The sequence below is a fragment of the Paroedura picta genome, chromosome 1, assembly GCF_049243985.1.
Source record: "Paroedura picta isolate Pp20150507F chromosome 1, Ppicta_v3.0, whole genome shotgun sequence".
NCBI lineage: Eukaryota > Metazoa > Chordata > Lepidosauria > Squamata > Gekkonidae > Paroedura > Paroedura picta.
In genome coordinates, this window is record NC_135369.1 from 200,708,172 (window position 1) to 200,720,670 (window position 12,499).

The window sequence follows — 12,499 nt, forward strand, 5'->3', positions numbered from 1 at the left end:
TGGGTAAACCAACCCGTATGCTGAATGGTTAAAAGTTAGGTAAATTAAAGGCACAGTAGAGAGCTCCTTTCCCTCGGGAATGCCCCGTCCTGGGTTCTTGAGGGGTGGGGCATGTGGTGGATGGGACAGCATGCTATGTGTCATCACAGCAGGTTGAAAATACAGACATGACACCAGCGCATCAGCTCTATAGTGTCCCTCGTAGCTCCTAGAGCGTCAGATGACGTCACATTCAGATTTTCACCTGTATATGTAGAGCAGTGGTCCGCAACCTGTTTAAGGCTGCGGACCAGTGGGGGGGGAGGGCGATCCAGTGGCCGCGCATGTGCGTTTGCGCCATACGCGGCCGCAAATGCGCATGCGCGACAATTTGGAGGGGCCACAGTTTGACTCCCCTGGTTTAAAAAATCTGCACAGCCAATCAGGTCTCAAACAGCCACTCAGAAGCCTTGCTGGGCAAAAGCCCCGCCTACCTTCTAAAAAAGCTTAGCTGTCACCAGGTGAGCACTGGGCCAGCCAGGGACACCCATACTGGTGATCCCCGGCCTAGAACAATTTTCTCAAACCATTTCGCAGTGCAGCAACCTCCTCCTTTTGACAACCGTAACCCACAATTCACAACAGAAATTAAAATGCAACAAAGAAAAAAAAAGATCGTAAAGCAAACACGCTCTGTAAATTGTGCAAGTCATCCCTTAGATAGGCAGCATCCAGTGCTTCTTTTCAGCTCAAAATTATGTCAACATCGCCTGCGCTGCGCTTTATCGCCGTCTTATCTTTAAAAAGATTTACTGTTCATAAAACTTTATGCCGCAAAGCCATTTCAATACCATCACCGTAATTTATGCGACGGAACAGGTTGGCCTTCTTCTCAATCCGCATACCCTTTTCCTCCTTTTTTTAATGAAACCGTTCTGAAGGAGTCCCAGCCGGATGCAATTCTGCCAGCTTATCACTGTAAAACAGTTCCTCTTTTAACTCTTTCACATGGTCCTTATTTTCCCAAAAGATTTTTTTCTCTCGTTCTCATCCTTTGTGCTAGCCCAAAAGTTAAATTTACTATTTTGCCTTTTTCTTTTTTTTTGAAACTCAGAGAGATTTAAGGGTACTCTGTCAACTGTTGGGAAGAAACAGGGAGAAAAAAGCCGTTCTCAATTGGCACATTCATACCCCAACCCTATAAAGATTCCCGCACATGCTTCCCCCAGCATATAAGGGAGGCTCAGACTACAGAGGAACTTCGTGACTAAAGCACATTTCTCTTTCCAGAAATAGGACTTGACTGCAGTATTTACTTCTACAAAAAAAGAAGAAAGTAAAAACTAAAGACTTAACAGCTTGGGGGGAAAAGACTGCACCTACATACTGATGAAGACAGTAGGATTTATAGCACTTCCAGCTCTAGTAACTCCAAGAGAAATAGTTAGAGCAGGATTTTTTAAAAAATAGACCCCACTTTTCTCTAGTTTAAGGATCCTCAAAGCAGCTTGCAAGCACATTCCTTTCCTCTCCCCACAACAGGCATCTTATGATGCAGGCAGAGCTGAGAGACTTCTGGGAGAACATTACGGGGCCAAGGTCTTTGAGCAGGCTTTGAGTTGAAGAGCAGAGAACCAAACCTGGATTTCCAGATTAGAATCCACTGCTTTAACTATTATACCTGGTCAAATGGGCTGTGAAGGGCATGCGGGAGGGGGGATTTAGAGCTCAATTTTATCTCTTTAACAAATGTACATGTCATCATTTTATTGGGTTAGACTCCATGGACAACTTCTGTGGATGAGAAGCAGGGATTTTGGCTAATTTTCCCTGCCCAGCTGTAGAACTCATGAAGCCACCTTTTGCTGGTCCATCAAGGAAGTGGTAGCAGCTACAAACATAGACAGCTTCAAGAGGAAACTGGCTAAATATCTGGAGCAGAGGTCCATCCATGACTATTAGGGACAAGGTACCAATGAAGCACTCTGTCTGGGGCAGTGATGCTTTGGATTCTTGGTGCTTGGGGGACAACAGTGGGAGGGCTTCTGGAGTTCTAGTCTCACTGATAGATCTCCTGATGGCCCCTGGGCTTTGGTCACTGTGTGACACAGAGTATTGGACTGGACGGGTGGCACGGAGAAAGACAGAAATTCAGAATATTTGGAATGGGGCCCTGAAGAGAGGGGAAGTATGCCCGGAGAAAGAATGTAAACTTGGTGTTGAAGTGGTGCCTTTGGTGTTGAAGTTTTTGGGGGACCATCTCACTAGATGGGGAACTATGGACCAGTTGTTGTCATGGCAATCCCAGCTCTCAATGGCCATTGTGGCCAGATGAGCTGTTCAACACACATGGAAATGGGCGAGAGGAGAACAGAATGATGGAGTCAACATGACATATGCTTCATTCTGCATTGCCTAGGTCAACAGGTGGGTATCCAAGCAAGGGGATAAATAGAAATGCCAACTCTTCCAGCCAGAAATGAGCAGCCAGGCTCTATACATACCAAGGCTCTCCCACTGAAATCAAGGGGAGCACTACTCTTGGCTAACGATGCCAATCAAGCTAGATGGGCAATCACTGGAGTAGCCAAAAGACAACTCTCCCAAGCCCATCTATGCTGGAAGAGATATTTTTGTATGCTTCACACACTCATGTGTGTGCACTCAGGGAGGAAACCCCACCCCTGAAAAACACACACAGAGGGGGTCAGACCGGTATGTGATCATGCATGGTCATCAGGGGCATGGCCATACAAGCCCAGTTTGTGACCCATGAACTACCCCATTTTATAGGTTTGCAGAGACCTGTGGGTTGGCTTGTGTCCATCTCTAAACACAGATGTTGTGTTTCTTGAGATACAATGGGTAGAGAGGAGGCAGCTTGCTTATTACAAAGATGGGTGTGTACTACTATCTTGGTTCAGTTTTGGTGGTGGTAGTGGAATGCCTTGTCAAGCTGCAGCCAACTTACAGTGACCTCGTAAGGCTTAAAGACAAGAGATGTTCAGAGGTTGTTTGCCATTGCCGACCTCTGCCCAGAAACTCTGGACTTCCTTGGTGATCCCAAATCCAAGTACTAACCAGGGCTTACCCTGCTTAGCTCCAGAGATGTGATAAAATTGGGCCATCCTGGACCATGCAGGTCTGGGCAGAGCTTGTTGTGCATAATGACCCTGGACTTCCTTGGTGGTCTCCCACCTGAATAGTAACCAAGACCAACCCTACTTAGCTTCCGAAATCTGATGGGACCAGCCATGAAATCCAAGCCAGTACAGTTATATTGGCCACCAATATGCTTATGGCTCTGATTCATGGAGCTGTTTTTGACCTCTGACATCTTACATCACCTGAGGCCACCTTATTTGAAGGACCATCTCTCCTATTATGAGCCGCATTGTCATCTCTGTTATGCTCAAGTGCAGAACCCACCCTGATTACCCACAGCACATGAGTGCTCAAAGTGGGGGGGGGGGGGGATGGATGCTAAGGAATGCCCATCCTGAGGAAAAAGAGTAGGTTTTTATAACCCACCTTTCTCTACCCTAAGGAGTCCTAAAGTGGCTTACAATCACCTTCCTTCCCCTTCCCCACAGCAACAACCTTGTGAGGTAGGTGGGGCAGAGGCAGTTCTGTGACTGGTCCCCCAGCAGGCTTCAGGTGGCAGAGTGGGAAATCAAACTCAGTTCTTCAGTCCACCTCTCTTAACCACTATAGCACACTGGCTACCCCCATAAGAAGCACCTGGTGAGATAAATGGAGCTGAGAGAGCCCTGAGAGAACTGTGACTGGACAAAGTCCCCCACAAGGCTGCAGTCTAGAGTTCACCGCCCTTAGCCACGATACCAAGCTGCTTTTTGGAAGTACAAAAGATCCCTACACAGTCTGATTTTGAAAAGAAATGTAGAACCATCCCTTTTCAAATGGTCACTGGGCATCTAATCTATCATCTTCTTTCCTGCTTTGGTCTTGCCAAGGGGCAACCTTCTCATAAGGTGCTGTTATCTTCCGTGTTTTTGAAGAAAAGTGGCATATGGACAGAGAAGGAGGATGTGAGAATTTCCACGGCTTTTCTACTATCATTTTAGGTCCTGGCCCCGGCCTGGTGGAACGCTCTCCCTGGTGAGATCAGGACCCTCTAGGACCCCCTGTAGTTCTTCCAGGCTGAGGACAGGGAATTAACATAAGGAAATGCTGGCATCCCTCCCGAAGAACCCCACCCACAAAACACGGATCCACACAGTATCAATCAGCCCCCTTAGGTACGGCTTTTAAGGGGTTGCATTTAATACTATAATTTAAATTTATATATTAATTGTTAGAACTATATACATTATTTTTGTATGTTTTGCCTGGGTGTTACCTGCCCTGAGCCAATCAGGAAGGGCAGGCTATACAAATTATTATCATTATTATCTATCAGCCATGTCTCTGTATCCAACTATGCCCAAGGAAAACTGCAGGAATTGCCATATGCATTTATATGTATTTACAAAAATAATGAAGCACTGGGTAATTTGGACAATAAAATGAGAGTCCAGTGGCACCTTTAAGATCAACAAAGATTTATTGAAGGCGTGAGCTTTCAAGAGCAAGCACTCTTCCTGGGTAATTTGGAATTCGGAGGTTTCATTAGTGAAAGGAAAACAAACCCTCACTGACTGGACATGCAACATCCCCGTAAAGATATTTGCTTCTGAGATGGAAAACAAGGCAATTATTATAATTATATTCAACTTCAGGAAAGTAGTTTACTTTTTGAACAATCACACTGGGGCTACAACCTGATCTCACATGACTTTAGCTCTATTTTACGGAATAAAAAGAATTACGACCTGCATTTGGATGAGGCAAAGCCAAAAAATATTCAGATGAAAATCTTTCATACACTTGTGCAGAATCAAAAGGCCCATTAATGGTAGCCTGTGCGGTTAATTTGGACAAAGAAGCGGTAATTACGCTGTGTGCTGCATATAACTTTCCTTGAAGAGTCTTAAAACTATCACTACATTTCAAATGAACGGTAATCCAAAATAAAAAGATACATTCACACGCAACTTAAATACCTGAAGCGGACATTTCAAGGGGCTATTATCCCAGGCTGCAAGATTAATAATATAATCAGTGATAAAATATGCATATTAGAGCAGGGGTAGTCAAACTGCGGCCCTCCAGATGTCCGTGGACTACAATTCCCAGGAGCCCCTGCCAGCATTCGCTGGCAGGGGCTCCTGGGAATTGTAGTCCACGGACATCTGGAGGGCCGCAGTTTGACTACCCCTGTATTAGAGAATCGCAATCAAACTTCTCAGCTTGTGTGCAGGGATCTTTTTGTGTACAGAAAGGAGCCATCTTGCCTAAATTAGATGCCATGGGTTTGCTTTGCCCATCACACAAACCGTTTCTTCTCAATCACAGTGTCTCATAGAGAAATTTCCTTCTTATCTTACTGTTCTTCTGGCTCAAAAGGCTTAAAAATAGGTTTGGGCGCTTTGGTGTCTAAACTGGCTGTTTGCGCCCGAAGCAGCAAGAGCTGTGCTGGGGGGGGGAGGGGAGGGGAGGCGCCCGTGCCTCCCCTCTCCCCCCACACCACGGTGCTGGCTGCTTCGGGTGCAAAGGGGCGCTTCAGACGCCAAAGCGCCCAACCCTACTCGAAAAGGTCAAGAAAAGGTCCTACGGAGGCAATCCCAGCACAGCAGCTAAATATTTAGAAACTTTTCAGGTGGTTTCATCTACAACCAAAAACTGGGCGATTTATTTTGGTAAATTCAAACGACCTATTAGAAGGAAGGACAAATGCCCTTCAGATTTGACCAGATGAGTTTATCTCCCTGGCACCTGGCATTACGTTTGGTGGCACACACGGCCTGGCCTGAAAAATGACATTCAGGTCCTAACCTGGCAGTCATAGCCAATAAGTTTTGACACCTCTACTTCAAAGCAGCCTTTTCCTCCAGGGGAACTGACCTCTATAGCCCAGGGATAAGCTTCCAGGAGATCCCCAGGTTCCACCTGGAGGGTGACATCCTCTATTCTATGAGGGATGGTTAGGTCTTCTTCTCAATCGCAGAACACTGGTGAACTCAGGATGCCAGTCCCCAAGGTGGGGCCTGGGGATTCCCAGTTTTATTGTTCAGCTCCATGTGCCAAAGATCAGTTCCCTTAGAGCAGTGTTTTTCAACCTTTTGACCATGAAGGACCCTCTGAAGTATTCTTCAGGCTTTGAGGACCCCCGGAAGTGATGTCAGCTGGCCACACCCCCAGAAATCATGTATCACTGGAAGTGACATCTCCCAGACGCTTCCATTGGATGTGAGGTCAACAGACAACTCCCGCATTGCAGTAAGTGGTGTTACCAGGCCTCTTCCTGTATCACCAGAATTGACATACCTATTAAACCCACCCCACCCCTACTTACATTTGACTTTCACACATTGCTAGAGATGTCAGCTTGGGGGGGTGAGGGCTGGCTAAAACCCAGGGGGCATCAGGAGGCCCACCAGCAGGGCCAGAACTCCAGAAGCACTTTCCTATTGGTTGGTTTCTGGCACAGGGACTCTGGGAACATATAATTCAAGCGACTTTCCCTGTGCGGAACAAGGGCTCTTGATGGCCTTTGAGATTTGACTACTGTGTGACACAGATTGGTAGACTGGATGGACCATTGGCCTTTTTTGTTCCTATGACTAAGGCAGTGATGGTCTTATTCTTGGTGCTTGGGGGGCAACAGTGGGAGGGATTCTGGAGTTCTGGCCCTGCTGGTGGACCTCTTGATGATCCCTGGGGTTTGGTGACTGTGTGAAATGAAGGGCTGGACTGATCCATCATGGCCTCTCTCATGTTCTTATGGTCAGCCAGCAGCACATCTGGTGACTATTCCATCTCAGGAGTGGGGCTGGCTTCTGCAAGATTACGCTGCAGGAAGGTGAGGAGGAAGAAGCTGTGGCCGGGCTCTAGGCTTCTGGCGGAGGAAGGACACCTTATCCTGCCCAGAGATTTCCAGCCCCCTTGCTCAGGCTTCGGCCACAGCCTCTCGGCCACCTCAATCACCTTTTCCCTGAAGAAGAGCAAACAGCCAGCCCAGAGTGCAGGTACTGTTTTGTTCATGATGCACAGGAAATGGGTTTGTGCTTATTTGAGATTGCTAGGCACCCCATAGACGTTGGCATCTCTTACAATGTGTCAAAGTCAAATGTAGGCAAGAGTGGGGAGCGTTTAATAGATATATCAATTCTGGTGACACAGGAAGAGGCCTGGGAACCCCAACTCCTGTGATGGGAAAGCGCCAGCTAAATAGCAAACCTTTCCTGAGCAGAACAAGGAAGTATTCATCTCAGCTGTCATAAAGCCAACCACGCAAAGCAGCAATTCTCTGGACGGAAAATGATCTATATGATTCGGACAAGTTCTGGGGAGATCCCCAGGCAACACCAGGAGGCTGGCAATCCTAGGACCGGAGAATACATTTTCTCAGGGTCAGAAATGTCTGCCAGGTCTAAGGGAAACCTGGGAAGAAAGGAATCCTTGTGCAGGCTGTGCACAGTCCTTGCACTGGATCCAGGGGAAGTAGCTCTCAGCTAGGGATGCCCTGGAATTACTGCTCATCTCCAGACGACAGAGATCAGTCTCCCTGGAGAAAACGGCTGCATTGGAGGGTGAATATAGCATTGTGTCCCACACAGAGTCAGGGATAGGAGCCTCCAGCTGGGACTCCCTAACTTCTTCCTTGCTATTGGGGCATGCAACAAGAGAGAGTGCAGGGGGACAGGCTAGGGGCTATTAAGAGCCAGCCTCGTCTCACCACCCCCCCCCCACCCAGCCACCCTCCCCACACAAGCCCTGGCTCCCTTTTCTTGGCAAGCTCACCAGTTTTAGGCAGAATCCCCCCTCCAACTGGCTCTCTGCTTTTTTCCTTGCTATGGGGCATACAGCAGGAGAGGAAGCAGGGGGACAGACTATGCGCATTTAAGAGCAAGCCTCATGTCTGTCTGTCCTCCCCTCCCGGCCGTCATCCCCACACAAGCCCTGGCCCTCTTTCCTTCATAGAGCTCACCAATTTTATACAGAAAAAAACGCTCTCTGCCTTCTTCCTTGCTGTCGGGGCCTGCAGTAGGAGAGGAAGCAGGGGGACAAGCTACGTGCATTTAAGAGCCAGTCTCCTCCCTCCCTCCCTCTCCCCCCCCCCCCCCCGCCACCTTCTCCACACAAACCTTGGCTCCCATTCCTTCCTAAAGCTCACTGTTTTAGGCAGAAAAACAGAACCTCCCAATAGCAATGCAGGAAAGGAACATTCTCCAAGGAGCATAAATACTAACAAGCGGACTTGATGAGGACTGTGGGCAGGGGAGAGGCAGTAGGCAGTTTAATCTGGGAATAAGTATGCAGGCTCCACCTCCGCCCAGTTGGGAAAGCCATCAGTGGACTAAACCAGGGGTAGTCAACCTGTGGTCCTCCAGATGTCCATGGACTACAATTCCCAGGAGCCCCTGCCAGCATTTGCTGGCAGGGGCTCATGGGAATTGTAGTCCATGGACATCTGGAGGACCACAGGTTGACTACCCCTGGACTGAACCAATCATTCTTGAGGGGAAGGGGGAACAAGGGAAATGGCCAGTCCCCAAGCCTAGCTAAGGCAGCAAGGGAAATGTCACGGACCCCTTCTAACATCCCCGTGGACCCCTGAGAGACCGCAGACCCCCATTGGGAACCACGGCCTTAGAGAAGTGGCTGTTTTGGATGATGGACTCTATTTAACAATACAAGACAGTGTTATTCTTGTTGACTACAACATCCTGCCACACGTGCTGCAAACACGTACACTGCCTCCTGAGTCTTCTGGTGTACATTTGTACCCCTTTTGCATAATCAATAGCTAACATCAACTGTTCCTTTTCCACAAGCAACAGCCTCACTGAGAACAGAACAAGTAACTTTTGCGAAGCTCCTAATGATGTGTGAAGAGAGTCCTGCTCATTCCTCCACACACATATGAATATATCAGAAACACGACACAATTCCACAGCAGCTTTTCTGACCCATTTAAGCTTCAAGTGCCTAAAAGGGGCCGCTGGATCTGAATTTTGTTCTGCTGCTTCAGACCAATATGACGGCCCACTTGAATCTATCTTGAAGGAAGGAAACGATAAATGATCATTCATCCCTTTCCAGGGATAGCATGCCCCAGACTTCCTGTGTCAATGTAAAGACAAAACGGTATTAAGGGTTTTGCAAGGAAAGGGCACCTGTGGCAAGAAGATAGCCTGGAAACCCAGGCCTTTTTTCCAAACCAAGTAGTTTAGAATCTACTACAAAATCCAGGTAAACAATCAACATGCATGCATTTACTTATCATTAAGTATTTAAACTTTAAAATGCCTGTGTGCTGCCTTTCCACCCAACTCACCATCTATTTTTTTTAGAATTTTTATTTCAAACAGCAAGAGAACATCAACTAGAACACAACAAATATAATGGAGTGAAACCTAGAGACATGATGTTCTGTCCTATGCGCATTAAAACAAGCAAATAAAATACACAGATGAGTCATGAAAAAGGAACGTCTGTTTGGAGAGAATTTCCCCACCTTTATGACATTCCATTCCCTCCAAACAAGAAAGAAGAGTAATCCACCTGTCCAAAAAGTGAAATAACATCAAATGTGAATCTGTAGGGTTACTCACTAAAGAGATCTTCTCCACAAACATAAGGTCCCAAGTTTTAAGCTTCCACAGTGTTAAAGAGGGTCTCATGGATCACTCCCATACACATACACATTTGCTGTCGTGGTTAGGAGTGGCCACCTCTAATCTGGAGAACCGGGTTTGATTCCCCACTCCTTCTTCACATGGAGCCAGTGGGGTGACCTTATGCTAGTCACACTCCTGTTAGAGCTGTTCTCACAACAGAGTAGTTCTGTCAAGAACTCCCTCAGACTCAACTACATCACTGGGTGTCTGTTGTGGGGAGAGGCAGGGAAGGCGATTGGAAGCTGCTTTGAGACTCAAATTTACAGCACTTTAGTGGTCTACCACGAGGGTGCCCCATGAGGAGGTAAGCTAGAATTGCACCCCTCACCCATTCCAACTTATTGGCTACCCACGTTGGCAACTTATTGGCCACCCATACCTCCAAAGACAAGAAAGATTTGCTCTTCTTCATTCATACAGAAAGACCACTGAAAACAAAGACCCGACTGACAGGGATCTATCCAGATACCCAGCAATAAGATCCACACAAATTCTGCATGCACAAAAAGTCAATTTAGGGAATGAATGGTTCATAAACTGATAAGTACCAACAAGAGCCCTGCCAGATTTGACTTGCCACATAAAGATAATAGAATACGAACAGACTTTGCCAGTTCTGTAGCCCTGCTGTTGAAATGAGGCAAAATACCCAAACCCTAAAGCAATTAAGTTGCATCCCACCAAACTATTTTTTGTCTGTCACAGGAATGTGAGTGTCATGCTTTCCAGGGAGGTGTGATGGAAAGCATCACTATGCACTCTCCCCAGCTGAGGAGTGGAGTGAAAATGCAGGTATCAGTATTCAGGTGGATTGCCCAGCCAGTCCGAATACCTGTTGTATCAACTTGGTTACATGCTTCCTGCACGTAACTTTGGCATATGATAAATAAATATAAATTTGTTGTTGTTAGTTGCTTTTTAGGATGCTGTCTAGATTTGCCATAGCTTTCCTCCCCAGGAGCAAGCGTCTTTTAATTTCTTTGCTGCAGTCCCCATCTGCAGTTATCTTGGAGCCCAGGAAAATAAAATCTGTCACTACCTCCATTTCTTCCCCATCTATTTGCCAGGAATTGAGAGGGCCGGATGTCATGATCTTTGTTTTCTTGATGCTGTTGCAAGCCAACTTTTGCACTCTCCTCCTTCACCCACATCAAGAGGCTCTTTAGTTCCTCTTCACTTTCTGCCATTAGATGGTATCATCTGCATATCAAATTCCACCCCCCCCCACACACACACACACACATTGGGGTAACCCTTCTGGGGATTTGGAGTAACCCTGGGGTGACTAGTAACCCTGGTTGAGAATGACTGCCCTTTTCAAAGCTGACATGGCGTACTGGGAGAGTCTTCTATCTAAAACCCTTTGACCCACTCTACAGAAGATGGAGAGGGAGGCAACAGAACGTACTTCTAATCGGAGCTCCCTACAGAGCATCACAGCAAGCACCACTCTGCGAGAGAACTAAGGGAAGCAACTGCAATTGTCTTGTTGTTTCTAGAGGCTCCATTTATTGCAATTTTAGCAATGTTGTCAGCTGCCCCAAGATGCAAGTGAAGGGTGGGACATAAATTGAATAACGAAATAAAATAAGAAACAGACTCAAGAAGCATCACTGAAGTGTAATACCCTTCCTTCTGACAAACTGGAAGAGCAATAAAAATGAAACGGTCTGGACAAGGCAGCCCTGTGCCACAGACTGTGCCCCAATCGAGCAGTGGAGCAGCCATTGCACTGGCCCTCCTGCAGCCTCAGAGCCCCTCAGGATGAGGGAAGTGCCAGCAGAACAACAAGGAGGTGAGAAACTGGGGAGGGGGGGACTCATTTGGGGGTGGAGAGCAGGCCCTGAAGAGCACTGCCCAGACCACAGCCAGAGAGGCAATGTGAGCAGGCATCCCTGAAGAGCCACATGCCGCCGATCGCACCGCACAGTCAGACCAGGGACACTTCCGGGGAAGGAGGGCTAGCTGGGAGGCTAAATAGGCTCATATACAGGGGAGAAGATGGACAGGACTACCCAGGAGGCTCTGCAAGCCAAGCCAGGGAGGATGCAGCCAGTGTCTCTTCCAAGCCAGGGCAGAGACCAGGATGGAAGGAGGAGGTCGTAGGGTGTTGTCAACCTTGGCCCTTTTCACATCTCAGGTGTGGCAAGGAGCCCTTTGGCCAGAAGTACGATGGCAGAAGGCGCCGACTGTGACACCGGGCAGGAAACTGAGCAGCTGGCATCATCACAGAGACATCTTTCATTCCAACTCTCAGCCAAAAATCTCCCGACCTCACAATCCAGGCCGGAAGACACTGCTTCTTTACCAAACCCAGGCTCCTTTTTTAATGTCAGCCAAGCAGATGGTACTGCTGGGAGTTCGTTGTATTCCTCCTAAGTTTGTTTTGGTCCAAATAACAGCTTGGGAAGAACTTTGAACAGAAGCTCAGTCCACTGAACCGGACTCAGGTGGCCACACTAGAACTGCATGGACCTCACAAGCCAGTTGGGCAACCAGCCCTTATTCTAGCACAACTCTCTTTCTTACATAAAAGTACTTAGTGTAAATTTAAACACAGAAACGCGAAGTGCAATGAGTTCTTCCCGTTTGTTTCGTGCGATGGGCAACCCCAAAATAAGTACAAAACACAGAAGCCTGGCGATGCTTAGATATAGAACAGTGGTGTTTGCTCCAGGGCTCATGGACAGCAACATCTGCAATTACCATCAATCAAAAGAGCCAGGTTGCTTCCATTCCTGGAACCTCTGGAATGCTCACAACTTTCTTATTACTCT

General features: G+C 47.4%; 1 protein-coding gene across 2 annotated transcripts in view; it reads right to left on the reverse strand.

The window, feature by feature from the left end:
- KIF16B (kinesin family member 16B) overlaps positions 1-12,499 on the reverse strand; it is a 185,175-nt gene that overhangs the window by 100,617 nt on the left and 72,059 nt on the right. The window lies entirely within an intron of this gene.